Here is a 26,790-nt window from a genome sequence, read left to right on the forward strand (position 1 = left end):
TTGTTAACTCGGTTTTGTATGCATTTGGGGGTATCATCTCAGGTGCTCTTTATTCCAACTTGAACTATTTCAGAGTTTCAATATCTGAATATACAAGAGCCTTTTAGAATATTTTTTTTTTTCAACTTTTGAGACACTTCATTACTTTAGAAAATTCTTAAAACATCCATTAATTTGTATTCAAAAGCTCTTACATGTATGTATTGTTATTCATCAATAAGTAAATGCCTCTAGCAGTTTCAAAACCTATAAGATTACCTATATTTGTAAAATTATTTGAATCGAATATAATAATCAAAGTAGCCTACAATAAATTCAAAAACTCATGAGTCTTACCTTTATTTACGCTCAAGCCAATAAGGAATGTCACATAGAGGAATTTCGATAAATAGCATGCAAATCCTCCAAAATATTCAAAGAGCTGTAAAAAAATATTATAAGGATAAAAATATTGCATAAAGTTTTTTTGATTATATAGTAAACTAATCAGCTGGTGGGATTGCTCGTGAAAAGGTTATGGGAATTTTGTTACTATTGCCATCTTAGCAAAGATTCGAGCAAAGTCGAAAAGACTTTCTCAACATGGAATTTTCAAGGGAGGAAAGAAAATATTTGGGTGGTTCTAATATGGAAAATATTTTAAGTTTTACCTGAGAATATGATAGTCAATTGAAATCTCCAGGGCTTTTCGGGCTACCTTTCGAATGTTTTTAGGTACTCCACTAGGACCCATTCCTGAAAAGGTCTTCTATAATATTTTCAAAATAGGATTCGTTCCAGATCTTATAAGTAAGTGTTCACTACTAGCTTTGATGCTAAAGATAAAACTCCTCATCAAGAATAGATATACCGTGTTCATTCGTGAAATTTCATATTCTCTGAGGAGCAAGTATGGGAGATATACTCTCATTAACATTATCAATGGCCTGTCGAAGGAAATAACATCAAATACAACGATAAAAAACATGGAACCTGGAAATAAGACCTTGAAATACCTCTTGCACGCTGATGATAAACGATCAAATTTTATTAAAAATTCAGAACTCTACATACATTAACTTCCAGAAAACCCAGATAAATAAACCAATTAATTAAGTGGGTTCCACTTCTTTATCTAGAAAGTATGTATTAAATACAAATATTAACATTGATAAGAACACTCACCTTACCTCAACAGATTCCAAAAATTAAATAAAAACCTTTTTCCATAGAGATTCCATTTAGTCCAACTCCAAAAACATCTTTAAATACTCCTTCAATCCAAGTAAGTACTTAATTATAATAGCAGATTGAGCAGTAAGGATGCATTTTTCAGGACAGCAGGCTTGAACTCTGTTGCCCTACTCCTAGCTCAAAGGGAGCTTCATCTCAGAGACAAAAAGATTTTATTTAATGTCAAGTCCAAGGAAAAAAGCCTTTGTCCTCCGACCCCCTTCTTTATTGCTCTGGAAGCTTTTACGAACATAGAAATCACCACAACCCATCTTGTCAAGAGACAAATAGAAAGATTGAACTTAGACAATGTAATGGAATCCATCAACTCAAGAATTGTTTGAAAAAATATGTTGACCGACTCCCGCGCGCTTTCATTCAACATTCTCCACATCATTCATCTTTACAAATTTATCAAAAACAATCCCTGGCCAATTTATTCTGCAAGAAATAAACTGAGATATCCTCTCATCGGTTTCATGAATGCTTCAAACTTACTTCCGTCGGGAGGATGGTGGAGTCTTAAATGAAAAAGACTTTAACCAAGATCCGACTCCTTGTCATATACTCCAGATACAAGAAGTCTTCTCCAAGGTTCATGAAATGATATATACTGTAAAATATGAATTTCGGGGCTCTAAAAGTATGTGTTTAGTTGTTTAAGAGGTCTTGAATGTTCATTGCTCTTCCTCTGCAAAGCCAAGTCAAATTGCTCTATTGTTTTTTTTCTCTCTCTTTTGTTATCTTTTGACACGGTCACACACACAATTTTACATTTTACTGCTGACTTGAAATTTAATTCAAAATTACATTTTTTTAGATTCTTATTAAAAATTATTATTTTGGTAAACAATTTAGTAAAAGCTTTAAGAGGTCGCTCAACAGTCTTTAAGTTGACAGTTGTCTAATGTTATAATATCGTCAGATTGAGCAATTTCAATTTCCAAATGTAATTTTGCTTGCATTAAAAAATAGTTACTTGCATTTCCTTATAAAACCATTTTATAAGAATGATGATGATTTCAGTCCATAACTTGCTTTAATTTGTAATTTCTGATATTTTCAATCACATCAACATTGATTTTAAACGAGAAAAGAGTATTTGATAACAATATTTACATTAATCGTTCTCGAACTAGACTTTAAAAAAAGGGAATCTCTGCTTCCTTATTGTACGCAGTAAACTTCTATTAAAGCTCATTTTTTAATTTCTTAAAATAGATTTTATTTCATTGAAATATCATTAAAGAATACAAATATAAAATTATTTGAAATAAAATATTATCACAGTTATTCTTGAGGTAGACAATGATCAATAAATATTATGACAAACATCCTGGATGAACAGTACTCTTTCCATCCTTAGTTACAATAGCATTTACAAAGTGCCAACCTTCATTGTCTCCATCTAAATATTCTTGCTCAAATTGTTCAAGACAAAGCTCACAATGTCTTGAAGGAGCTTCCCAATTTCCCAAATATTGTTTTTCATTGGTCAAGGCCTTATTAGGATTTGGAGAATTCAAATCGGAGGTTAGAATATTGGAGTCATTTTTCTTTATTGACTCAAGAGTAGGATACCATCTACATGTGTTCCAAGCATTTTTGCTATTCATTTTATTGACGTAATGAAAGTCTAAATGCTGAGCATATTCTTTTTTCTTTCCTCAAGTGAAAACGAATCCCACAAACACCACATTGGATACTACCGTTCAAATTGTATATGTCATTTACAGTAGCGTCATGACAGGATGGAACAAGATTCTTTACTAAAGGAATTCTTGTTATTATGTCATTGTTGCATTTCCCCTTCAGAGTCTTAAATTCTCTCCAATTCTCTTCATTAGATGAGAGATCAAAAAAGGGAATATCTTTTGGAGATTGTAGTTCATAGAGTGGAGTATCAAATTTTATGGCAGGGGATCTGCATGTCTTTATTTCGATTTCTACATTTCCCTTTTCTTTCCATTCCGCCCAACTCTTGGATTTCTTCTCAGTTGTTGTTTCAGATTTCGCCTTTTGCTCAGACAAGGACTGGGATGGCTCTTTCGCGGATTTGTATCCATTCCATTTTTTAGCCAATTAATATCCGATCCAAGTGTCGACAATGTTGAAGGGGATGAATATAAAGAGGTTCTTTGTAGTCGGTTATCGGTGTTGTATTTACTTGATGCGAATTCCCGACGTCTATGCTGTCTTTTCTTATATCTACCAACATGAAATTTCTTGCTTTTAACAACTTTATTATTTGGAACTGGAGGCATGGCTTTAGTGGTGTTAACTACTGAAGAATGAAACATTGACTGATTGAAACTCCGACTCGAGGGTCTAATTGTTAACTCGGTTTTGTATGCATTTGGGGGTATCATCTCAGGTGCTCTTTATTCCAACTTGAACTATTTCAGAGTTTCAATATCTGAATATACAAGAGCCTTTTAGAATATTTTTTTCAACTTTTGAGACACTTCATTACTTTAGAAAATTCTTAAAACATCCATTAATTTGTATTCAAAAGCTCTTACATGTATGTATTGTTATTCATCAATAAGTAAATGCCTCTAGCAGTTTCAAAACCTATAAGATTACCTATATTTGTAAAATTATTTGAATCGAATATAATAATCAAAGTAGCCTACAATAAATTCAAAAACTCATGAGTCTTACCTTTATTTACGCTCAAGCCAATAAGGAATGTCACATAGAGGAATTTCGATAAATAGCATGCAAATCCTCCAAAATATTCAAAGAGCTGTAAAAAAATATTATAAGGATAAAAATATTGCATAAAGTTTTTTTGATTATATAGTAAACTAATCAGCTGGTGGGATTGCTCGTGAAAAGGTTATGGGAATTTTGTTACTATTGCCATCTTAGCAAAGATTCGAGCAAAGTCGAAAAGACTTTCTCAACATGGAATTTTCAAGGGAGGAAAGAAAATATTTGGGTGGTTCTAATATGGAAAATATTTTAAGTTTTACCTGAGAATATGATAGTCAATTGAAATCTCCAGGGCTTTTCGGGCTACCTTTCGAATGTTTTTAGGTACTCCACTAGGACCCATTCCTGAAAAGGTCTTCTATAATATTTTCAAAATAGGATTCGTTCCAGATCTTATAAGTAAGTGTTCACTACTAGCTTTGATGCTAAAGATAAAACTCCTCATCAAGAATAGATATACCGTGTTCATTCGTGAAATTTCATATTCTCTGAGGAGCAAGTATGGGAGATATACTCTCATTAACATTATCAATGGCCTGTCGAAGGAAATAACATCAAATACAACGATAAAAAACATGGAACCTGGAAATAAGACCTTGAAATACCTCTTGCACGCTGATGATAAACGATCAAATTTTATTAAAAAATTCAGAACTCTACATACATTAACTTCCAGAAAACCCAGATAAATAAACCAATTAATTAAGTGGGTTCCACTTCTTTATCTAGAAAGTATGTATTAAATACAAATATTAACATTGATAAGAACACTCACCTTACCTCAACAGATTCCAAAAATTAAATAAAAACCTTTTTCCATAGAGATTCCATTTAGTCCAACTCCAAAAACATCTTTAAATACTCCTTCAATCCAAGTAAGTACTTAATTATAATAGCAGATTGAGCAGTAAGGATGCATTTTTCAGGACAGCAGGCTTGAACTCTGTTGCCCTACTCCTAGCTCAAAGGGAGCTTCATCTCAGAGACAAAAAGATTTTATTTAATGTCAAGTCCAAGGAAAAAAGCCTTTGTCCTCCGACCCCCTTCTTTATTGCTCTGGAAGCTTTTACGAACATAGAAATCACCACAACCCATCTTGTCAAGAGACAAATAGAAAGATTGAACTTAGACAATGTAATGGAATCCATCAACTCAAGAATTGTTTGAAAAAATATGTTGACCGACTCCCGCGCGCTTTCATTCAACATTCTCCACATCATTCATCTTTACAAATTTATCAAAAACAATCCCTGGCCAATTTATTCTGCAAGAAATAAACTGAGATATCCTCTCATCGGTTTCATGAATGCTTCAAACTTACTTCCGTCGGGAGGATGGTGGAGTCTTAAATGAAAAAAGACTTTAACCAAGATCCGACTCCTTGTCATATACTCCAGATACAAGAAGTCTTCTCCAAGGTTCATGAAATGATATATACTGTAAAATATGAATTTCGGGGCTCTAAAAGTATGTGTTTAGTTGTTTAAGAGGTCTTGAATGTTCATTGCTCTTCCTCTGCAAAGCCAAGTCAAATTGCTCTATTGTTTTTTTCTCTCTCTTTTGTTATCTTTTGACACGGTCACACACACAATTTTACATTTTACTGCTGACTTGAAATTTAATTCAAAATTACATTTTTTTTTAGATTCTTATTAAAAATTATTATTTTGGTAAACAATTTAGTAAAAGCTTTAAGAGGTCGCTCAACAGTCTTTAAGTTGACAGTTGTCTAATGTTATAATATCGTCAGATTGAGCAATTTCAATTTCCAAATGTAATTTTGCTTGCATTAAAAAATAGTTACTTGCATTTCCTTATAAAACCATTTTATAAGAATGATGATGATTTCAGTCCATAACTTGCTTTAATTTGTAATTTCTGATATTTTCAATCACATCAACATTGATTTTAAACGAGAAAAGAGTATTTGATAACAATATTTACATTAATCGTTCTCGAACTAGACTTTAAAAAAAAGGGAATCTCTGCTTCCTTATTGTACGCAGTAAACTTCTATTAAAGCTCATTTTTTAATTTCTTAAAATAGATTTTATTTCATTGAAATATCATTAAAGAATACAAATATAAAATTATTTGAAATAAAATATTATCACAGTTATTCTTGAGGTAGACAATGATCAATAAATATTATGACAAACATCCTGGATGAACAGTACTCTTTCCATCCTTAGTTACAATAGCATTTACAAAGTGCCAACCTTCATTGTCTCCATCTAAATATTCTTGCTCAAATTGTTCAAGACAAAGCTCACAATGTCTTGAAGGAGCTTCCCAATTTCCCAAATATTGTTTTTCATTGGTCAACGCCTTATTAGGATTTGGAGAATTCAAATCGGAGGTTAGAATATGGGAGTCATTTTTCTTTATTGACTCAAGAGTAGGATACCATCTACATGTGTTCCAAGCATTTTTGCTATTCATTTTATTGACGTAATGAAAGTCTAAATGCTGAGCATATTCTTTTTCTTTCCTCAAGTGAAAAACGAATCCCACAAACACCACATTGGATACTACCGTTCAAATTGTATATGTCATTTACAGTAGCGTCATGACAGGATGGAACAAGATTCTTTACTAAAGGAATTCTTGTTATTATGTCATTGTTGCATTTCCCCTTCAGAGTCTTAAATTCTCTCCAATTCTCTTCATTAGATGAGAGATCAAAAAAGGGAATATCTTTTGGAGATTGTAGTTCATAGAGTGGAGTATCAAATTTTATGGCAGGGGATCTGCATGTCTTTATTTCGATTTCTACATTTCCCTTTTCTTTCCATTCCGCCCAACTCTTGGATTTCTTCTCAGTTGTTGTTTCAGATTTCGCCTTTTGCTCAGACAAGGACTGGGATGGCTCTTTCGCGGATTTGTATCCATTCCATTTTTTTAGCCAATTAATATCCGATCCAAGTGTCGACAATGTTGAAGGGGATGAATATAAAGAGGTTCTTTGTAGTCGGTTATCGGTGTTGTATTTACTTGATGCGAATTCCCGACGTCTATGCTGTCTTTTCTTATATCTACCAACATGAAATTTCTTGCTTTTAACAACTTTATTATTTGGAACTGGAGGCATGGCTTTAGTGGTGTTAACTACTGAAGAATGAAACATTGACTGATTGAAACTCCGACTCGAGGGTCTAATTGTTAACTCGGTTTTGTATGCATTTGGGGGTATCATCTCAGGTGCTCTTTATTCCAACTTGAACTATTTCAGAGTTTCAATATCTGAATATACAAGAGCCTTTTAGAATATTTTTTTTTTCAACTTTTGAGACACTTCATTACTTTAGAAAATTCTTAAAACATCCATTAATTTGTATTCAAAAGCTCTTACATGTATGTATTGTTATTCATCAATAAGTAAATGCCTCTAGCAGTTTCAAAACCTATAAGATTACCTATATTTGTAAAATTATTTGAATCGAATATAATAATCAAAGTAGCCTACAATAAATTCAAAAACTCATGAGTCTTACCTTTATTTACGCTCAAGCCAATAAGGAATGTCACATAGAGGAATTTCGATAAATAGCATGCAAATCCTCCAAAATATTCAAAGAGCTGTAAAAAAATATTATAAGGATAAAAATATTGCATAAAGTTTTTTTGATTATATAGTAAACTAATCAGCTGGTGGGATTGCTCGTGAAAAGGTTATGGGAATTTTGTTACTATTGCCATCTTAGCAAAGATTCGAGCAAAGTCGAAAAGACTTTCTCAACATGGAATTTTCAAGGGAGGAAAGAAAATATTTGGGTGGTTCTAATATGGAAAATATTTTAAGTTTTACCTGAGAATATGATAGTCAATTGAAATCTCCAGGGCTTTTCGGGCTACCTTTCGAATGTTTTTAGGTACTCCACTAGGACCCATTCCTGAAAAGGTCTTCTATAATATTTTCAAAATAGGATTCGTTCCAGATCTTATAAGTAAGTGTTCACTACTAGCTTTGATGCTAAAGATAAAACTCCTCATCAAGAATAGATATACCGTGTTCATTCGTGAAATTTCATATTCTCTGAGGAGCAAGTATGGGAGATATACTCTCATTAACATTATCAATGGCCTGTCGAAGGAAATAACATCAAATACAACGATAAAAAACATGGAACCTGGAAATAAGACCTTGAAATACCTCTTGCACGCTGATGATAAACGATCAAATTTTATTAAAAAATTCAGAACTCTACATACATTAACTTCCAGAAAACCCAGATAAATAAACCAATTAATTAAGTGGGTTCCACTTCTTTATCTAGAAAGTATGTATTAAATACAAATATTAACATTGATAAGAACACTCACCTTACCTCAACAGATTCCAAAAATTAAATAAAAACCTTTTTCCATAGAGATTCCATTTAGTCCAACTCCAAAAACATCTTTAAATACTCCTTCAATCCAAGTAAGTACTTAATTATAATAGCAGATTGAGCAGTAAGGATGCATTTTTCAGGACAGCAGGCTTGAACTCTGTTGCCCTACTCCTAGCTCAAAGGGAGCTTCATCTCAGAGACAAAAAGATTTTATTTAATGTCAAGTCCAAGGAAAAAAGCCTTTGTCCTCCGACCCCCTTCTTTATTGCTCTGGAAGCTTTTACGAACATAGAAATCACCACAACCCATCTTGTCAAGAGACAAATAGAAAGATTGAACTTAGACAATGTAATGGAATCCATCAACTCAAGAATTGTTTGAAAAAATATGTTGACCGACTCCCGCGCGCTTTCATTCAACATTCTCCACATCATTCATCTTTACAAATTTATCAAAAACAATCCCTGGCCAATTTATTCTGCAAGAAATAAACTGAGATATCCTCTCATCGGTTTCATGAATGCTTCAAACTTACTTCCGTCGGGAGGATGGTGGAGTCTTAAATGAAAAAGACTTTAACCAAGATCCGACTCCTTGTCATATACTCCAGATACAAGAAGTCTTCTCCAAGGTTCATGAAATGATATATACTGTAAAATATGAATTTCGGGGCTCTAAAAGTATGTGTTTAGTTGTTTAAGAGGTCTTGAATGTTCATTGCTCTTCCTCTGCAAACCAAGTCAAATTGCTCTATTGTTTTTTTCTCTCTCTTTTGTTATCTTTTGACACGGTCACACACACAATTTTACATTTTACTGCTGACTTGAAATTTAATTCAAAATTACATTTTTTTAGATTCTTATTAAAAATTATTATTTTGGTAAACAATTTAGTAAAAGCTTTAAGAGGTCGCTCAACAGTCTTTAAGTTGACAGTTGTCTAATGTTATAATATCGTCAGATTGAGCAATTTCAATTTCCAAATGTAATTTTGCTTGCATTAAAAAATAGTTACTTGCATTTCCTTATAAAACCATTTTATAAGAATGATGATGATTTCAGTCCATAACTTGCTTTAATTTGTAATTTCTGATATTTTCAATCACATCAACATTGATTTTAAACGAGAAAAGAGTATTTGATAACAATATTTACATTAATCGTTCTCGAACTAGACTTTAAAAAAAGGGAATCTCTGCTTCCTTATTGTACGCAGTAAACTTCTATTAAAGCTCATTTTTTAATTTCTTAAAATAGATTTTATTTCATTGAAATATCATTAAAGAATACAAATATAAAATTATTTGAAATAAAATATTATCACAGTTATTCTTGAGGTAGACAATGATCAATAAATATTATGACAAACATCCTGGATGAACAGTACTCTTTCCATCCTTAGTTACAATAGCATTTACAAAGTGCCAACCTTCATTGTCTCCATCTAAATATTCTTGCTCAAATTGTTCAAGACAAAGCTCACAATGTCTTGAAGGAGCTTCCCAATTTCCCAAATATTGTTTTTCATTGGTCAAGGCCTTATTAGGATTTGGAGAATTCAAATCGGAGGTTAGAATATGGGAGTCATTTTTCTTTATTGACTCAAGAGTAGGATACCATCTACATGTGTTCCAAGCATTTTTGCTATTCATTTTATTGACGTAATGAAAGTCTAAATGCTGAGCATATTCTTTTTTTCTTTCCTCAAGTGAAAAACGAATCCCACAAACACCACATTGGATACTACCGTTCAAATTGTATATGTCATTTACAGTAGCGTCATGACAGGATGGAACAAGATTCTTTACTAAAGGAATTCTTGTTATTATGTCATTGTTGCATTTCCCCTTCAGAGTCTTAAATTCTCTCCAATTCTCTTCATTAGATGAGAGATCAAAAAAGGGAATATCTTTTGGAGATTGTAGTTCATAGAGTGGAGTATCAAATTTTATGGCAGGGGATCTGCATGTCTTTATTTCGATTTCTACATTTCCCTTTTCTTTCCATTCCGCCCAACTCTTGGATTTCTTCTCAGTTGTTGTTTCAGATTTCGCCTTTTGCTCAGACAAGGACTGGGATGGCTCTTTCGCGGATTTGTATCCATTCCATTTTTTAGCCAATTAATATCCGATCCAAGTGTCGACAATGTTGAAGGGGATGAATATAAAGAGGTTCTTTGTAGTCGGTTATCGGTGTTGTATTTACTTGATGCGAATTCCCGACGTCTATGCTGTCTTTTCTTATATCTACCAACATGAAATTTCTTGCTTTTAACAACTTTATTATTTGGAACTGGAGGCATGGCTTTAGTGGTGTTAACTACTGAAGAATGAAACATTGACTGATTGAAACTCCGACTCGAGGGTCTAATTGTTAACTCGGTTTTGTATGCATTTGGGGGTATCATCTCAGGTGCTCTTTATTCCAACTTGAACTATTTCAGAGTTTCAATATCTGAATATACAAGAGCCTTTTAGAATATATTTTTTTTTCAACTTTTGAGACACTTCATTACTTTAGAAAATTCTTAAAACATCCATTAATTTGTATTCAAAAGCTCTTACATGTATGTATTGTTATTCATCAATAAGTAAATGCCTCTAGCAGTTTCAAAACCTATAAGATTACCTATATTTGTAAAATTATTTGAATCGAATATAATAATCAAAGTAGCCTACAATAAATTCAAAAACTCATGAGTCTTACCTTTATTTACGCTCAAGCCAATAAGGAATGTCACATAGAGGAATTTCGATAAATAGCATGCAAATCCTCCAAAATATTCAAAGAGCTGTAAAAAAATATTATAAGGATAAAAATATTGCATAAAGTTTTTTGATTATATAGTAAACTAATCAGCTGGTGGGATTGCTCGTGAAAAGGTTATGGGAATTTTGTTACTATTGCCATCTTAGCAAAGATTCGAGCAAAGTCGAAAAGACTTTCTCAACATGGAATTTTCAAGGGAGGAAAGAAAATATTTGGGTGGTTCTAATATGGAAAATATTTTAAGTTTTACCTGAGAATATGATAGTCAATTGAAATCTCCAGGGCTTTTCGGGCTACCTTTCGAATGTTTTTAGGTACTCCACTAGGACCCATTCCTGAAAAGGTCTTCTATAATATTTTCAAAATAGGATTCGTTCCAGATCTTATAAGTAAGTGTTCACTACTAGCTTTGATGCTAAAGATAAAACTCCTCATCAAGAATAGATATACCGTGTTCATTCGTGAAATTTCATATTCTCTGAGGAGCAAGTATGGGAGATATACTCTCATTAACATTATCAATGGCCTGTCGAAGGAAATAACATCAAATACAACGATAAAAAACATGGAACCTGGAAATAAGACCTTGAAATACCTCTTGCACGCTGATGATAAACGATCAAATTTTATTAAAAAATTCAGAACTCTACATACATTAACTTCCAGAAAACCCAGATAAATAAACCAATTAATTAAGTGGGTTCCACTTCTTTATCTAGAAAGTATGTATTAAATACAAATATTAACATTGATAAGAACACTCACCTTACCTCAACAGATTCCAAAAATTAAATAAAAACCTTTTTCCATAGAGATTCCATTTAGTCCAACTCCAAAAACATCTTTAAATACTCCTTCAATCCAAGTAAGTACTTAATTATAATAGCAGATTGAGCAGTAAGGATGCATTTTCAGGACAGCAGGCTTGAACTCTGTTGCCCTACTCCTAGCTCAAAGGGAGCTTCATCTCAGAGACAAAAAGATTTTATTTAATGTCAAGTCCAAGGAAAAAAGCCTTTGTCCTCCGACCCCCTTCTTTATTGCTCTGGAAGCTTTTACGAACATAGAAATCACCACAACCCATCTTGTCAAGAGACAAATAGAAAGATTGAACTTAGACAATGTAATGGAATCCATCAACTCAAGAATTGTTTGAAAAAATATGTTGACCGACTCCCGCGCGCTTTCATTCAACATTCTCCACATCATTCATCTTTACAAATTTATCAAAAACAATCCCTGGCCAATTTATTCTGCAAGAAATAAACTGAGATATCCTCTCATCGGTTTCATGAATGCTTCAAACTTACTTCCGTCGGGAGGATGGTGGAGTCTTAAATGAAAAAAGACTTTAACCAAGATCCGACTCCTTGTCATATACTCCAGATACAAGAAGTCTTCTCCAAGGTTCATGAAATGATATATACTGTAAAATATGAATTTCGGGGCTCTAAAAGTATGTGTTTAGTTGTTTAAGAGGTCTTGAATGTTCATTGCTCTTCCTCTGCAAACCAAGTCAAATTGCTCTATTGTTTTTTCTCTCTCTTTTGTTATCTTTTGACACGGTCACACACACAATTTTACATTTTACTGCTGACTTGAAATTTAATTCAAAATTACATTTTTTTTAGATTCTTATTAAAAATTATTATTTTGGTAAACAATTTAGTAAAAGCTTTAAGAGGTCGCTCAACAGTCTTTAAGTTGACAGTTGTCTAATGTTATAATATCGTCAGATTGAGCAATTTCAATTTCCAAATGTAATTTTGCTTGCATTAAAAAATAGTTACTTGCATTTCCTTATAAAACCATTTTATAAGAATGATGATGATTTCAGTCCATAACTTGCTTTAATTTGTAATTTCTGATATTTTCAATCACATCAACATTGATTTTAAACGAGAAAAGAGTATTTGATAACAATATTTACATTAATCGTTCTCGAACTAGACTTTAAAAAAAGGGAATCTCTGCTTCCTTATTGTACGCAGTAAACTTCTATTAAAGCTCATTTTTTAATTTCTTAAAATAGATTTTATTTCATTGAAATATCATTAAAGAATACAAATATAAAATTATTTGAAATAAAATATTATCACAGTTATTCTTGAGGTAGACAATGATCAATAAATATTATGACAAACATCCTGGATGAACAGTACTCTTTCCATCCTTAGTTACAATAGCATTTACAAAGTGCCAACCTTCATTGTCTCCATCTAAATATTCTTGCTCAAATTGTTCAAGACAAAGCTCACAATGTCTTGAAGGAGCTTCCCAATTTCCCAAATATTGTTTTTCATTGGTCAAGGCCTTATTAGGATTTGGAGAATTCAAATCGGAGGTTAGAATATGGGAGTCATTTTTCTTTATTGACTCAAGAGTAGGATACCATCTACATGTGTTCCAAGCATTTTTGCTATTCATTTTATTGACGTAATGAAAGTCTAAATGCTGAGCATATTCTTTTTTCTTTCCTCAAGTGAAAAACGAATCCCACAAACACCACATTGGATACTACCGTTCAAATTGTATATGTCATTTACAGTAGCGTCATGACAGGATGGAACAAGATTCTTTACTAAAGGAATTCTTGTTATTATGTCATTGTTGCATTTCCCCTTCAGAGTCTTAAATTCTCTCCAATTCTCTTCATTAGATGAGAGATCAAAAAAGGGAATATCTTTTGGAGATTGTAGTTCATAGAGTGGAGTATCAAATTTTATGGCAGGGGATCTGCATGTCTTTATTTCGATTTCTACATTTCCCTTTTCTTTCCATTCCGCCCAACTCTTGGATTTCTTCTCAGTTGTTGTTTCAGATTTCGCCTTTTGCTCAGACAAGGACTGGGATGGCTCTTTCGCGGATTTGTATCCATTCCATTTTTTTAGCCAATTAATATCCGATCCAAGTGTCGACAATGTTGAAGGGGATGAATATAAAGAGGTTCTTTGTAGTCGGTTATCGGTGTTGTATTTACTTGATGCGAATTCCCGACGTCTATGCTGTCTTTTCTTATATCTACCAACATGAAATTTCTTGCTTTTAACAACTTTATTATTTGGAACTGGAGGCATGGCTTTAGTGGTGTTAACTACTGAAGAATGAAACATTGACTGATTGAAACTCCGACTCGAGGGTCTAATTGTTAACTCGGTTTTGTATGCATTTGGGGGTATCATCTCAGGTGCTCTTTATTCCAACTTGAACTATTTCAGAGTTTCAATATCTGAATATACAAGAGCCTTTTAGAATATTTTTTTTTCAACTTTTGAGACACTTCATTACTTTAGAAAATTCTTAAAACATCCATTAATTTGTATTCAAAAGCTCTTACATGTATGTATTGTTATTCATCAATAAGTAAATGCCTCTAGCAGTTTCAAAACCTATAAGATTACCTATATTTGTAAAATTATTTGAATCGAATATAATAATCAAAGTAGCCTACAATAAATTCAAAAACTCATGAGTCTTACCTTTATTTACGCTCAAGCCAATAAGGAATGTCACATAGAGGAATTTCGATAAATAGCATGCAAATCCTCCAAAATATTCAAAGAGCTGTAAAAAAATATTATAAGGATAAAAATATTGCATAAAGTTTTTTTGATTATATAGTAAACTAATCAGCTGGTGGGATTGCTCGTGAAAAGGTTATGGGAATTTTGTTACTATTGCCATCTTAGCAAAGATTCGAGCAAAGTCGAAAAGACTTTCTCAACATGGAATTTTCAAGGGAGGAAAGAAAATATTTGGGTGGTTCTAATATGGAAAATATTTTAAGTTTTACCTGAGAATATGATAGTCAATTGAAATCTCCAGGGCTTTTCGGGCTACCTTTCGAATGTTTTTAGGTACTCCACTAGGACCCATTCCTGAAAAGGTCTTCTATAATATTTTCAAAATAGGATTCGTTCCAGATCTTATAAGTAAGTGTTCACTACTAGCTTTGATGCTAAAGATAAAACTCCTCATCAAGAATAGATATACCGTGTTCATTCGTGAAATTTCATATTCTCTGAGGAGCAAGTATGGGAGATATACTCTCATTAACATTATCAATGGCCTGTCGAAGGAAATAACATCAAATACAACGATAAAAAACATGGAACCTGGAAATAAGACCTTGAAATACCTCTTGCACGCTGATGATAAACGATCAAATTTTATTAAAAATTCAGAACTCTACATACATTAACTTCCAGAAAACCCAGATAAATAAACCAATTAATTAAGTGGGTTCCACTTCTTTATCTAGAAAGTATGTATTAAATACAAATATTAACATTGATAAGAACACTCACCTTACCTCAACAGATTCCAAAAATTAAATAAAAACCTTTTTCCATAGAGATTCCATTTAGTCCAACTCCAAAAACATCTTTAAATACTCCTTCAATCCAAGTAAGTACTTAATTATAATAGCAGATTGAGCAGTAAGGATGCATTTTTCAGGACAGCAGGCTTGAACTCTGTTGCCCTACTCCTAGCTCAAAGGGAGCTTCATCTCAGAGACAAAAAGATTTTATTTAATGTCAAGTCCAAGGAAAAAAGCCTTTGTCCTCCGACCCCCTTCTTTATTGCTCTGGAAGCTTTTACGAACATAGAAATCACCACAACCCATCTTGTCAAGAGACAAATAGAAAGATTGAACTTAGACAATGTAATGGAATCCATCAACTCAAGAATTGTTTGAAAAAATATGTTGACCGACTCCCGCGCGCTTTCATTCAACATTCTCCACATCATTCATCTTTACAAATTTATCAAAAACAATCCCTGGCCAATTTATTCTGCAAGAAATAAACTGAGATATCCTCTCATCGGTTTCATGAATGCTTCAAACTTACTTCCGTCGGGAGGATGGTGGAGTCTTAAATGAAAAAAGACTTTAACCAAGATCCGACTCCTTGTCATATACTCCAGATACAAGAAGTCTTCTCCAAGGTTCATGAAATGATATATACTGTAAAATATGAATTTCGGGGCTCTAAAAGTATGTGTTTAGTTGTTTAAGAGGTCTTGAATGTTCATTGCTCTTCCTCTGCAAAGCCAAGTCAAATTGCTCTATTGTTTTTTTCTCTCTCTTTTGTTATCTTTTGACACGGTCACACACACAATTTTACATTTTACTGCTGACTTGAAATTTAATTCAAAATTACATTTTTTTTAGATTCTTATTAAAAATTATTATTTTGGTAAACAATTTAGTAAAAGCTTTAAGAGGTCGCTCAACAGTCTTTAAGTTGACAGTTGTCTAATGTTATAATATCGTCAGATTGAGCAATTTCAATTTCCAAATGTAATTTTGCTTGCATTAAAAAATAGTTACTTGCATTTCCTTATAAAACCATTTTATAAGAATGATGATGATTTCAGTCCATAACTTGCTTTAATTTGTAATTTCTGATATTTTCAATCACATCAACATTGATTTTAAACGAGAAAAGAGTATTTGATAACAATATTTACATTAATCGTTCTCGAACTAGACTTTAAAAAAAGGGAATCTCTGCTTCCTTATTGTACGCAGTAAACTTCTATTAAAGCTCATTTTTTAATTTCTTAAAATAGATTTTATTTCATTGAAATATCATTAAAGAATACAAATATAAAATTATTTGAAATAAAATATTATCACAGTTATTCTTGAGGTAGACAATGATCAATAAATATTATGACAAACATCCTGGATGAACAGTACTCTTTCCATCCTTAGTTACAATAGCATTTACAAAGTGCCAACCTTCATTGTCTCCATCTAAATATTCTTGCTCAAATTGTTCAAGACAAAGCTCACAATGTCTTGAAGGAGCTTCCCAATTTCCCAAATATTGTTTTTCATTGGTCAAGGCCTTATTAGGATTTGGAGAATTCAAATCGGAGGTTAGAATATTGGAGTCATTTTTCTTTATTGACTCAAGAGTAGGATACCATCTACATGTGTTCCAAGCATTTTTGCTATTCATTTTATTGACGTAATGAAAGTCTAAATGCTGAGCATATTCTTTTTTCTTTCCTCAAGTGAAAAACGAATCCCACAAACACCACATTGGATACTACCGTTCAAATTGTATATGTCATTTACAGTAGCGTCATGACAGGATGGAACAAGATTCTTTACTAAAGGAATTCTTGTTATTATGTCATTGTTGCATTTCCCCTTCAGAGTCTTAAATTCTCTCCAATTCTCTTCATTAGATGAGAGATCAAAAAAGGGAATATCTTTTGGAGATTGTAGTTCATAGAGTGGAGTATCAAATTTTATGGCAGGGGATCTGCATGTCTTTATTTCGATTTCTACATTTCCCTTTTCTTTCCATTCCGCCCAACTCTTGGATTTCTTCTCAGTTGTTGTTTCAGATTTCGCCTTTTGCTCAGACAAGGACTGGGATGGCTCTTTCGCGGATTTGTATCCATTCCATTTTTTAGCCAATTAATATCCGATCCAAGTGTCGACAATGTTGAAGGGGATGAATATAAAGAGGTTCTTTGTAGTCGGTTATCGGTGTTGTATTTACTTGATGCGAATTCCCGACGTCTATGCTGTCTTTTCTTATATCTACCAACATGAAATTTCTTGCTTTTAACAACTTTATTATTTGGAACTGGAGGCATGGCTTTAGTGGTGTTAACTACTGAAGAATGAAACATTGACTGATTGAAACTCCGACTCGAGGGTCTAATTGTTAACTCGGTTTTGTATGCATTTGGGGGTATCATCTCAGGTGCTCTTTATTCCAACTTGAACTATTTCAGAGTTTCAATATCTGAATATACAAGAGCCTTTTAGAATATTTTTTTTTCAACTTTTGAGACACTTCATTACTTTAGAAAATTCTTAAAACATCCATTAATTTGTATTCAAAAGCTCTTACATGTATGTATTGTTATTCATCAATAAGTAAATGCCTCTAGCAGTTTCAAAACCTATAAGATTACCTATATTTGTAAAATTATTTGAATCGAATATAATAATCAAAGTAGCCTACAATAAATTCAAAAACTCATGAGTCTTACCTTTATTTACGCTCAAGCCAATAAGGAATGTCACATAGAGGAATTTCGATAAATAGCATGCAAATCCTCCAAAATATTCAAAGAGCTGTAAAAAAATATTATAAGGATAAAAATATTGCATAAAGTTTTTTTGATTATATAGTAAACTAATCAGCTGGTGGGATTGCTCGTGAAAAGGTTATGGGAATTTTGTTACTATTGCCATCTTAGCAAAGATTCGAGCAAAGTCGAAAAGACTTTCTCAACATGGAATTTTCAAGGGAGGAAAGAAAATATTTGGGTGGTTCTAATATGGAAAATATTTTAAGTTTTACCTGAGAATATGATAGTCAATTGAAATCTCCAGGGCTTTTCGGGCTACCTTTCGAATGTTTTTAGGTACTCCACTAGGACCCATTCCTGAAAAGGTCTTCTATAATATTTTCAAAATAGGATTCGTTCCAGATCTTATAAGTAAGTGTTCACTACTAGCTTTGATGCTAAAGATAAAACTCCTCATCAAGAATAGATATACCGTGTTCATTCGTGAAATTTCATATTCTCTGAGGAGCAAGTATGGGAGATATACTCTCATTAACATTATCAATGGCCTGTCGAAGGAAATAACATCAAATACAACGATAAAAAACATGGAACCTGGAAATAAGACCTTGAAATACCTCTTGCACGCTGATGATAAACGATCAAATTTTATTAAAAATTCAGAACTCTACATACATTAACTTCCAGAAAACCCAGATAAATAAACCAATTAATTAAGTGGGTTCCACTTCTTTATCTAGAAAGTATGTATTAAATACAAATATTAACATTGATAAGAACACTCACCTTACCTCAACAGATTCCAAAAATTAAATAAAAACCTTTTTCCATAGAGATTCCATTTAGTCCAACTCCAAAAACATCTTTAAATACTCCTTCAATCCAAGTAAGTACTTAATTATAATAGCAGATTGAGCAGTAAGGATGCATTTTTCAGGACAGCAGGCTTGAACTCTGTTGCCCTACTCCTAGCTCAAAGGGAGCTTCATCTCAGAGACAAAAAGATTTTATTTAATGTCAAGTCCAAGGAAAAAAGCCTTTGTCCTCCGACCCCTTCTTTATTGCTCTGGAAGCTTTTACGAACATAGAAATCACCACAACCCATCTTGTCAAGAGACAAATAGAAAGATTGAACTTAGACAATGTAATGGAATCCATCAACTCAAGAATTGTTTGAAAAAATATGTTGACCGACTCCCGCGCGCTTTCATTCAACATTCTCCACATCATTCATCTTTACAAATTTATCAAAAACAATCCCTGGCCAATTTATTCTGCAAGAAATAAACTGAGATATCCTCTCATCGGTTTCATGAATGCTTCAAACTTACTTCCGTCGGGAGGATGGTGGAGTCTTAAATGAAAAAGACTTTAACCAAGATCCGACTCCTTGTCATATACTCCAGATACAAGAAGTCTTCTCCAAGGTTCATGAAATGATATATACTGTAAAATATGAATTTCGGGGCTCTAAAAGTATGTGTTTAGTTGTTTAAGAGGTCTTGAATGTTCATTGCTCTTCCTCTGCAAAACCAAGTCAAATTGCTCTATTGTTTTTTCTCTCTCTTTTGTTATCTTTTGACACGGTCACACACACAATTTTACATTTTACTGCTGACTTGAAATTTAATTCAAAATTACATTTAGATTCTTATTAAAAATTATTATTTTGGTAAACAATTTAGTAAAAGCTTTAAGAGGTCGCTCAACAGTCTTTAAGTTGACAGTTGTCTAATGTTATAATATCGTCAGATTGAGCAATTTCAATTTCCAAATGTAATTTTGCTTGCATTAAAAAATAGTTACTTGCATTTCCTTATAAAACCATTTTATAAGAATGATGATGATTTCAGTCCATAACTTGCTTTAATTTGTAATTTCTGATATTTTCAATCACATCAACATTGATTTTAAACGAGAAAAGAGTATTTGATAACAATATTTACATTAATCGTTCTCGAACTAGACTTTAAAAAAAGGGAATCTCTGCTTCCTTATTGTACGCAGTAAACTTCTATTAAAGCTCATTTTTTAATTTCTTAAAATAGATTTTATTTCATTGAAATATCATTAAAGAATACAAATATAAAATTATTTGAAATAAAATATTATCACAGTTATTCTTGAGGTAGACAATGATCAATAAATATTATGACAAACATCCTGGATGAACAGTACTCTTTCCATCCTTAGTTACAATAGCATTTACAAAGTGCCAACCTTCATTGTCTCCATCTAAATATTCTTGCTCAAATTGTTCAAGACAAAGCTCACAATGTCTTGAAGGAGCTTCCCAATTTCCCAAATATTGTTTTTCATTGGTCAAGGCCTTATTAGGATTTGGAGAATTCAAATCGGAGGTTAGAATATTGGAGTCATTTTTCTTTATTGACTCAAGAGTAGGATACCATCTACATGTGTTCCAAGCATTTTTGCTATTCATTTTATTGACGTAATGAAAGTCTAAATGCTGAGCATATTCTTTTTCTTTCCTCAAGTGAAAAACGAATCCCACAAACACCACATTGGATACTACCGTTCAAATTGTATATGTCATTTACAGTAGCGTCATGACAGGATGGAACAAGATTCTTTACTAAAGGAATTCTTGTTATTATGTCATTGTTGCATTTCCCCTTCAGAGTCTTAAATTCTCTCCAATTCTCTTCATTAGATGAGAGATCAAAAAAGGGAATATCTTTTGGAGATTGTAGTTCATAGAGTGGAGTATCAAATTTTATGGCAGGGGATCTGCATGTCTTTATTTCGATTTCTACATTTCCCTTTTCTTTCCATTCCGCCCAACTCTTGGATTTCTTCTCAGTTGTTGTTTCAGATTTCGCCTTTTGCTCAGACAAGGACTGGGATGGCTCTTTCGCGGATTTGTATCCATTCCATTTTTTAGCCAATTAATATCCGATCCAAGTGTCGACAATGTTGAAGGGGATGAATATAAAGAGGTTCTTTGTAGTCGGTTATCGGTGTTGTATTTACTTGATGCGAATTCCCGACGTCTATGCTGTCTTTTCTTATATCTACCAACATGAAATTTCTTGCTTTTAACAACTTTATTATTTGGAACTGGAGGCATGGCTTTAGTGGTGTTAACTACTGAAGAATGAAACATTGACTGATTGAAACTCCGACTCGAGGGTCTAATTGTTAACTCGGTTTTGTATGCATTTGGGGTATCATCTCAGGTGCTCTTTATTCCAACTTGAACTATTTCAGAGTTTCAATATCTGAATATACAAGAGCCTTTTAGAATATTTTTTTTTCAACTTTTGAGACACTTCATTACTTTAGAAAATTCTTAAAACATCCATTAATTTGTATTCAAAAGCTCTTACATGTATGTATTGTTATTCATCAATAAGTAAATGCCTCTAGCAGTTTCAAAACCTATAAGATTACCTATATTTGTAAAATTATTTGAATCGAATATAATAATCAAAGTAGCCTACAATAAATTCAAAAACTCATGAGTCTTACCTTTATTTACGCTCAAGCCAATAAGGAATGTCACATAGAGGAATTTCGATAAATAGCATGCAAATCCTCCAAAATATTCAAAGAGCTGTAAAAAAATATTATAAGGATAAAAATATTGCATAAAGTTTTTTTGATTATATAGTAAACTAATCAGCTGGTGGGATTGCTCGTGAAAAGGTTATGGGAATTTTGTTACTATTGCCATCTTAGCAAAGATTCGAGCAAAGTCGAAAAGACTTTCTCAACATGGAATTTTCAAGGGAGGAAAGAAAATATTTGGGTGGTTCTAATATGGAAAATATTTTAAGTTTTACCTGAGAATATGATAGTCAATTGAAATCTCCAGGGCTTTTCGGGCTACCTTTCGAATGTTTTTAGGTACTCCACTAGGACCCATTCCTGAAAAGGTCTTCTATAATATTTTCAAAATAGGATTCGTTCCAGATCTTATAAGTAAGTGTTCACTACTAGCTTTGATGCTAAAGATAAAACTCCTCATCAAGAATAGATATACCGTGTTCATTCGTGAAATTTCATATTCTCTGAGGAGCAAGTATGGGAGATATACTCTCATTAACATTATCAATGGCCTGTCGAAGGAAATAACATCAAATACAACGATAAAAAACATGGAACCTGGAAATAAGACCTTGAAATACCTCTTGCACGCTGATGATAAACGATCAAATTTTATTAAAAAATTCAGAACTCTACATACATTAACTTCCAGAAAACCCAGATAAATAAACCAATTAATTAAGTGGGTTCCACTTCTTTATCTAGAAAGTATGTATTAAATACAAATATTAACATTGATAAGAACACTCACCTTACCTCAACAGATTCCAAAAATTAAATAAAAACCTTTTTCCATAGAGATTCCATTTAGTCCAACTCCAAAAACATCTTTAAATACTCCTTCAATCCAAGTAAGTACTTAATTATAATAGCAGATTGAGCAGTAAGGATGCATTTTTCAGGACAGCAGGCTTGAACTCTGTTGCCCTACTCCTAGCTCAAAGGGAGCTTCATCTCAGAGACAAAAAGATTTTATTTAATGTCAAGTCCAAGGAAAAAAGCCTTTGTCCTCCGACCCCCTTCTTTATTGCTCTGGAAGCTTTTACGAACATAGAAATCACCACAACCCATCTTGTCAAGAGACAAATAGAAAGATTGAACTTAGACAATGTAATGGAATCCATCAACTCAAGAATTGTTTGAAAAAATATGTTGACCGACTCCCGCGCGCTTTCATTCAACATTCTCCACATCATTCATCTTTACAAATTTATCCAAAACAATCCCTGGCCAATTTATTCTGCAAGAAATAAACTGAGATATCCTCTCATCGGTTTCATGAATGATTCAAACTTACTTCCGTCGGGAGGATGGTGGAGTCTTAAATGAAAAAAAGACTTTAACCAAGATCCGACTCCTTGTCATATACTCCAGATACAAGAAGTCTTCTCCAAGGTTCATGAAATGATATATACTGTAAAATATGAATTTTGGGGCTCTAAAAGTATGTGTTTAGTTGTTTAAGAGGTCTTGAATGTTCATTGCTCTTCCTCTGCAAAACCAAGTCAAATTGCTCTATTGTTTTTTTCTCTCTCTTTTGTTATCTTTTGACACGGTCACACACACAATTTTACATTTTACTGCTGACTTGAAATTTAATTCAAAATTACATTTTTTTTAGATTCTTATTAAAAATTATTATTTTGGTAAACAATTTAGTAAAAGCTTTAAGAGGTCGCTCAACAGTCTTTAAGTTGACAGTTGTCTAATGTTATAATATCGTCAGATTGAGCAATTTCAATTTCCAAATGTAATTTTGCTTGCATTAAAAAATAGTTACTTGCATTTCCTTATAAAACCATTTTATAAGAATGATGATGATTTCAGTCCATAACTTGCTTTAATTTGTAATTTCTGATATTTTCAATCACATCAACATTGATTTTAAACGAGAAAAGAGTATTTGATAACAATATTTACATTAATCGTTCTCGAACTAGACTTTAAAAAAAAGGGAATCTCTGCTTCCTTATTGTACGCAGTAAACTTCTATTAAAGCTCATTTTTTAATTTCTTAAAATAGATTTTATTTCATTGAAATATCATTAAAGAATACAAATATAAAATTATTTGAAATAAAATATTATCACAGTTATTCTTGAGGTAGACAATGATCAATAAATATTATGACAAACATCCTGGATGAACAGTACTCTTTCCATCCTTAGTTACAATAGCATTTACAAAGTGCCAACCTTCATTGTCTCCATCTAAATATTCTTGCTCAAATTGTTCAAGACAAAGCTCACAATGTCTTGAAGGAGCTTCCCAATTTCCCAAATATTGTTTTTCATTGGTCAAGGCCTTATTAGGATTTGGAGAATTCAAATCGGAGGTTAGAATATTGGAGTCATTTTTCTTTATTGACTCAAGAGTAGGATACCATCTACATGTGTTCCAAGCATTTTTGCTATTCATTTTATTGACGTAATGAAAGTCTAAATGCTGAGCATATTCTTTTTCTTTCCTCAAGTGAAAAACGAATCCCACAAACACCACATTGGATACTACCGTTCAAATTGTATATGTCATTTACAGTAGCGTCATGACAGGATGGAACAAGATTCTTTACTAAAGGAATTCTTGTTATTATGTCATTGTTGCATTTCCCCTTCAGAGTCTTAAATTCTCTCCAATTCTCTTCATTAGATGAGAGATCAAAAAAGGGAATATCTTTTGGAGATTGTAGTTCATAGAGTGGAGTATCAAATTTTATGGCAGGGGATCTGCATGTCTTTATTTCGATTTCTACATTTCCCTTTTCTTTCCATTCCGCCCAACTCTTGGATTTCTTCTCAGTTGTTGTTTCAGATTTCGCCTTTTGCTCAGACAAGGACTGGGATGGCTCTTTCGCGGATTTGTATCCATTCCATTTTTTAGCCAATTAATATCCGATCCAAGTGTCGACAATGTTGAAGGGGATGAATATAAAGAGGTTCTTTGTAGTCGGTTATCGGTGTTGTATTTACTTGATGCGAATTCCCGACGTCTATGCTGTCTTTTCTTATATCTACCAACATGAAATTTCTTGCTTTTAACAACTTTATTATTTGGAACTGGAGGCATGGCTTTAGTGGTGTTAACTACTGAAGAATGAAACATTGACTGATTGAAACTCCGACTCGAGGGTCTAATTGTTAACTCGGTTTTGTATGCATTTGGGGGTATCATCTCAGGTGCTCTTTATTCCAACTTGAACTATTTCAGAGTTTCAATATCTGAATATACAAGAGCCTTTTAGAATATTTTTTTTTCAACTTTTGAGACACTTCATTACTTTAGAAAATTCTTAAAACATCCATTAATTTGTATTCAAAAGCTCTTACATGTATGTATTGTTATTCATCAATAAGTAAATGCCTCTAGCAGTTTCAAAACCTATAAGATTACCTATATTTGTAAAATTATTTGAATCGAATATAATAATCAAAGTAGCCTACAATAAATTCAAAAACTCATGAGTCTTACCTTTATTTACGCTCAAGCCAATAAGGAATGTCACATAGAGGAATTTCGATAAATAGCATGCAAATCCTCCAAAATATTCAAAGAGCTGTAAAAAATATTATAAGGATAAAAATATTGCATAAAGTTTTTTTGATTATATAGTAAACTAATCAGCTGGTGGGATTGCTCGTGAAAAGGTTATGGGAATTTTGTTACTATTGCCATCTTAGCAAAGATTCGAGCAAAGTCGAAAAGACTTTCTCAACATGGAATTTTCAAGGGAGGAAAGAAAATATTTGGGTGGTTCTAATATGGAAAATATTTTAAGTTTTACCTGAGAATATGATAGTCAATTGAAATCTCCAGGGCTTTTCGGGCTACCTTTCGAATGTTTTTAGGTACTCCACTAGGACCCATTCCTGAAAAGGTCTTCTATAATATTTTCAAAATAGGATTCGTTCCAGATCTTATAAGTAAGTGTTCACTACTAGCTTTGATGCTAAAGATAAAACTCCTCATCAAGAATAGATATACCGTGTTCATTCGTGAAATTTCATATTCTCTGAGGAGCAAGTATGGGAGATATACTCTCATTAACATTATCAATGGCCTGTCGAAGGAAATAACATCAAATACAACGATAAAAAACATGGAACCTGGAAATAAGACCTTGAAATACCTCTTGCACGCTGATGATAAACGATCAAATTTTATTAAAAAATTCAGAACTCTACATACATTAACTTCCAGAAAACCCAGATAAATAAACCAATTAATTAAGTGGGTTCCACTTCTTTATCTAGAAAGTATGTATTAAATACAAATATTAACATTGATAAGAACACTCACCTTACCTCAACAGATTCCAAAAATTAAATAAAAACCTTTTTCCATAGAGATTCCATTTAGTCCAACTCCAAAAACATCTTTAAATACTCCTTCAATCCAAGTAAGTACTTAATTATAATAGCAGATTGAGCAGTAAGGATGCATTTTTCAGGACAGCAGGCTTGAACTCTGTTGCCCTACTCCTAGCTCAAAGGGAGCTTCATCTCAGAGACAAAAAGATTTTATTTAATGTCAAGTCCAAGGAAAAAAGCCTTTGTCCTCCGACCCCCTTCTTTATTGCTCTGGAAGCTTTTACGAACATAGAAATCACCACAACCCATCTTGTCAAGAGACAAATAGAAAGATTGAACTTAGACAATGTAATGGAATCCATCAACTCAAGAATTGTTTGAAAAAATATGTTGACCGACTCCCGCGCGCTTTCATTCAACATTCTCCACATCATTCATCTTTACAAATTTATCAAAAACAATCCCTGGCCAATTTATTCTGCAAGAAATAAACTGAGATATCCTCTCATCGGTTTCATGAATGCTTCAAACTTACTTCCGTCGGGAGGATGGTGGAGTCTTAAATGAAAAAGACTTTAACCAAGATCCGACTCCTTGTCATATACTCCAGATACAAGAAGTCTTCTCCAAGGTTCATGAAATGATATATACTGTAAAATATGAATTTCGGGGCTCTAAAAGTATGTGTTTAGTTGTTTAAGAGGTCTTGAATGTTCATTGCTCTTCCTCTGCAAAGCCAAGTCAAATTGCTCTATTGTTTTTTCTCTCTCTTTTGTTATCTTTTGACACGGTCACACACACAATTTTACATTTTAC

General features: G+C 32.7%; 5 long non-coding RNA genes across 5 annotated transcripts; all 5 read right to left on the reverse strand.

The window, feature by feature from the left end:
- Window positions 1-3,690: 3,690 nt before the first annotated feature.
- On the reverse strand, window positions 3,691-5,496 carry LOC121126482 (uncharacterized). The gene is made up of 3 exons (XR_011782206.1): window positions 4,706-5,496; window positions 4,191-4,655; window positions 3,691-3,961 (listed from the first exon to the last, which is right to left on the reverse strand). It is a non-coding gene; the product is annotated as an uncharacterized lncRNA (long non-coding RNA).
- Window positions 5,497-6,417: 921 nt separating this feature from the next.
- On the reverse strand, window positions 6,418-8,815 carry LOC139906615 (uncharacterized). The gene is made up of 3 exons (XR_011782251.1): window positions 8,254-8,815; window positions 7,739-8,203; window positions 6,418-7,509 (listed from the first exon to the last, which is right to left on the reverse strand). It is a non-coding gene; the product is annotated as an uncharacterized lncRNA (long non-coding RNA).
- Window positions 8,816-10,783: 1,968 nt separating this feature from the next.
- Window positions 10,784-11,936, reverse strand: LOC139906584 (uncharacterized). Its single transcript, XR_011782218.1, has 3 exons — window positions 11,798-11,936; window positions 11,283-11,747; window positions 10,784-11,054 (listed from the first exon to the last, which is right to left on the reverse strand). It is a non-coding gene; the product is annotated as an uncharacterized lncRNA (long non-coding RNA).
- A 9,348-nt stretch (window positions 11,937-21,284) lies between these two features.
- LOC121126504 (uncharacterized) lies at window positions 21,285-22,873 on the reverse strand. Its single transcript, XR_005866954.2, has 3 exons — window positions 22,419-22,873; window positions 21,904-22,368; window positions 21,285-21,674 (listed from the first exon to the last, which is right to left on the reverse strand). It is a non-coding gene; the product is annotated as an uncharacterized lncRNA (long non-coding RNA).
- Window positions 22,874-24,131: 1,258 nt separating this feature from the next.
- On the reverse strand, window positions 24,132-26,525 carry LOC121126485 (uncharacterized). The gene is made up of 3 exons (XR_011782255.1): window positions 25,964-26,525; window positions 25,449-25,913; window positions 24,132-25,220 (listed from the first exon to the last, which is right to left on the reverse strand). It is a non-coding gene; the product is annotated as an uncharacterized lncRNA (long non-coding RNA).
- Between the last annotated feature and the right edge of the window lie 265 nt (window positions 26,526-26,790).

Source organism: Lepeophtheirus salmonis, chromosome 11, assembly GCF_016086655.4.
Source record: "Lepeophtheirus salmonis chromosome 11, UVic_Lsal_1.4, whole genome shotgun sequence".
Lineage (NCBI taxonomy): Eukaryota > Metazoa > Arthropoda > Copepoda > Siphonostomatoida > Caligidae > Lepeophtheirus > Lepeophtheirus salmonis.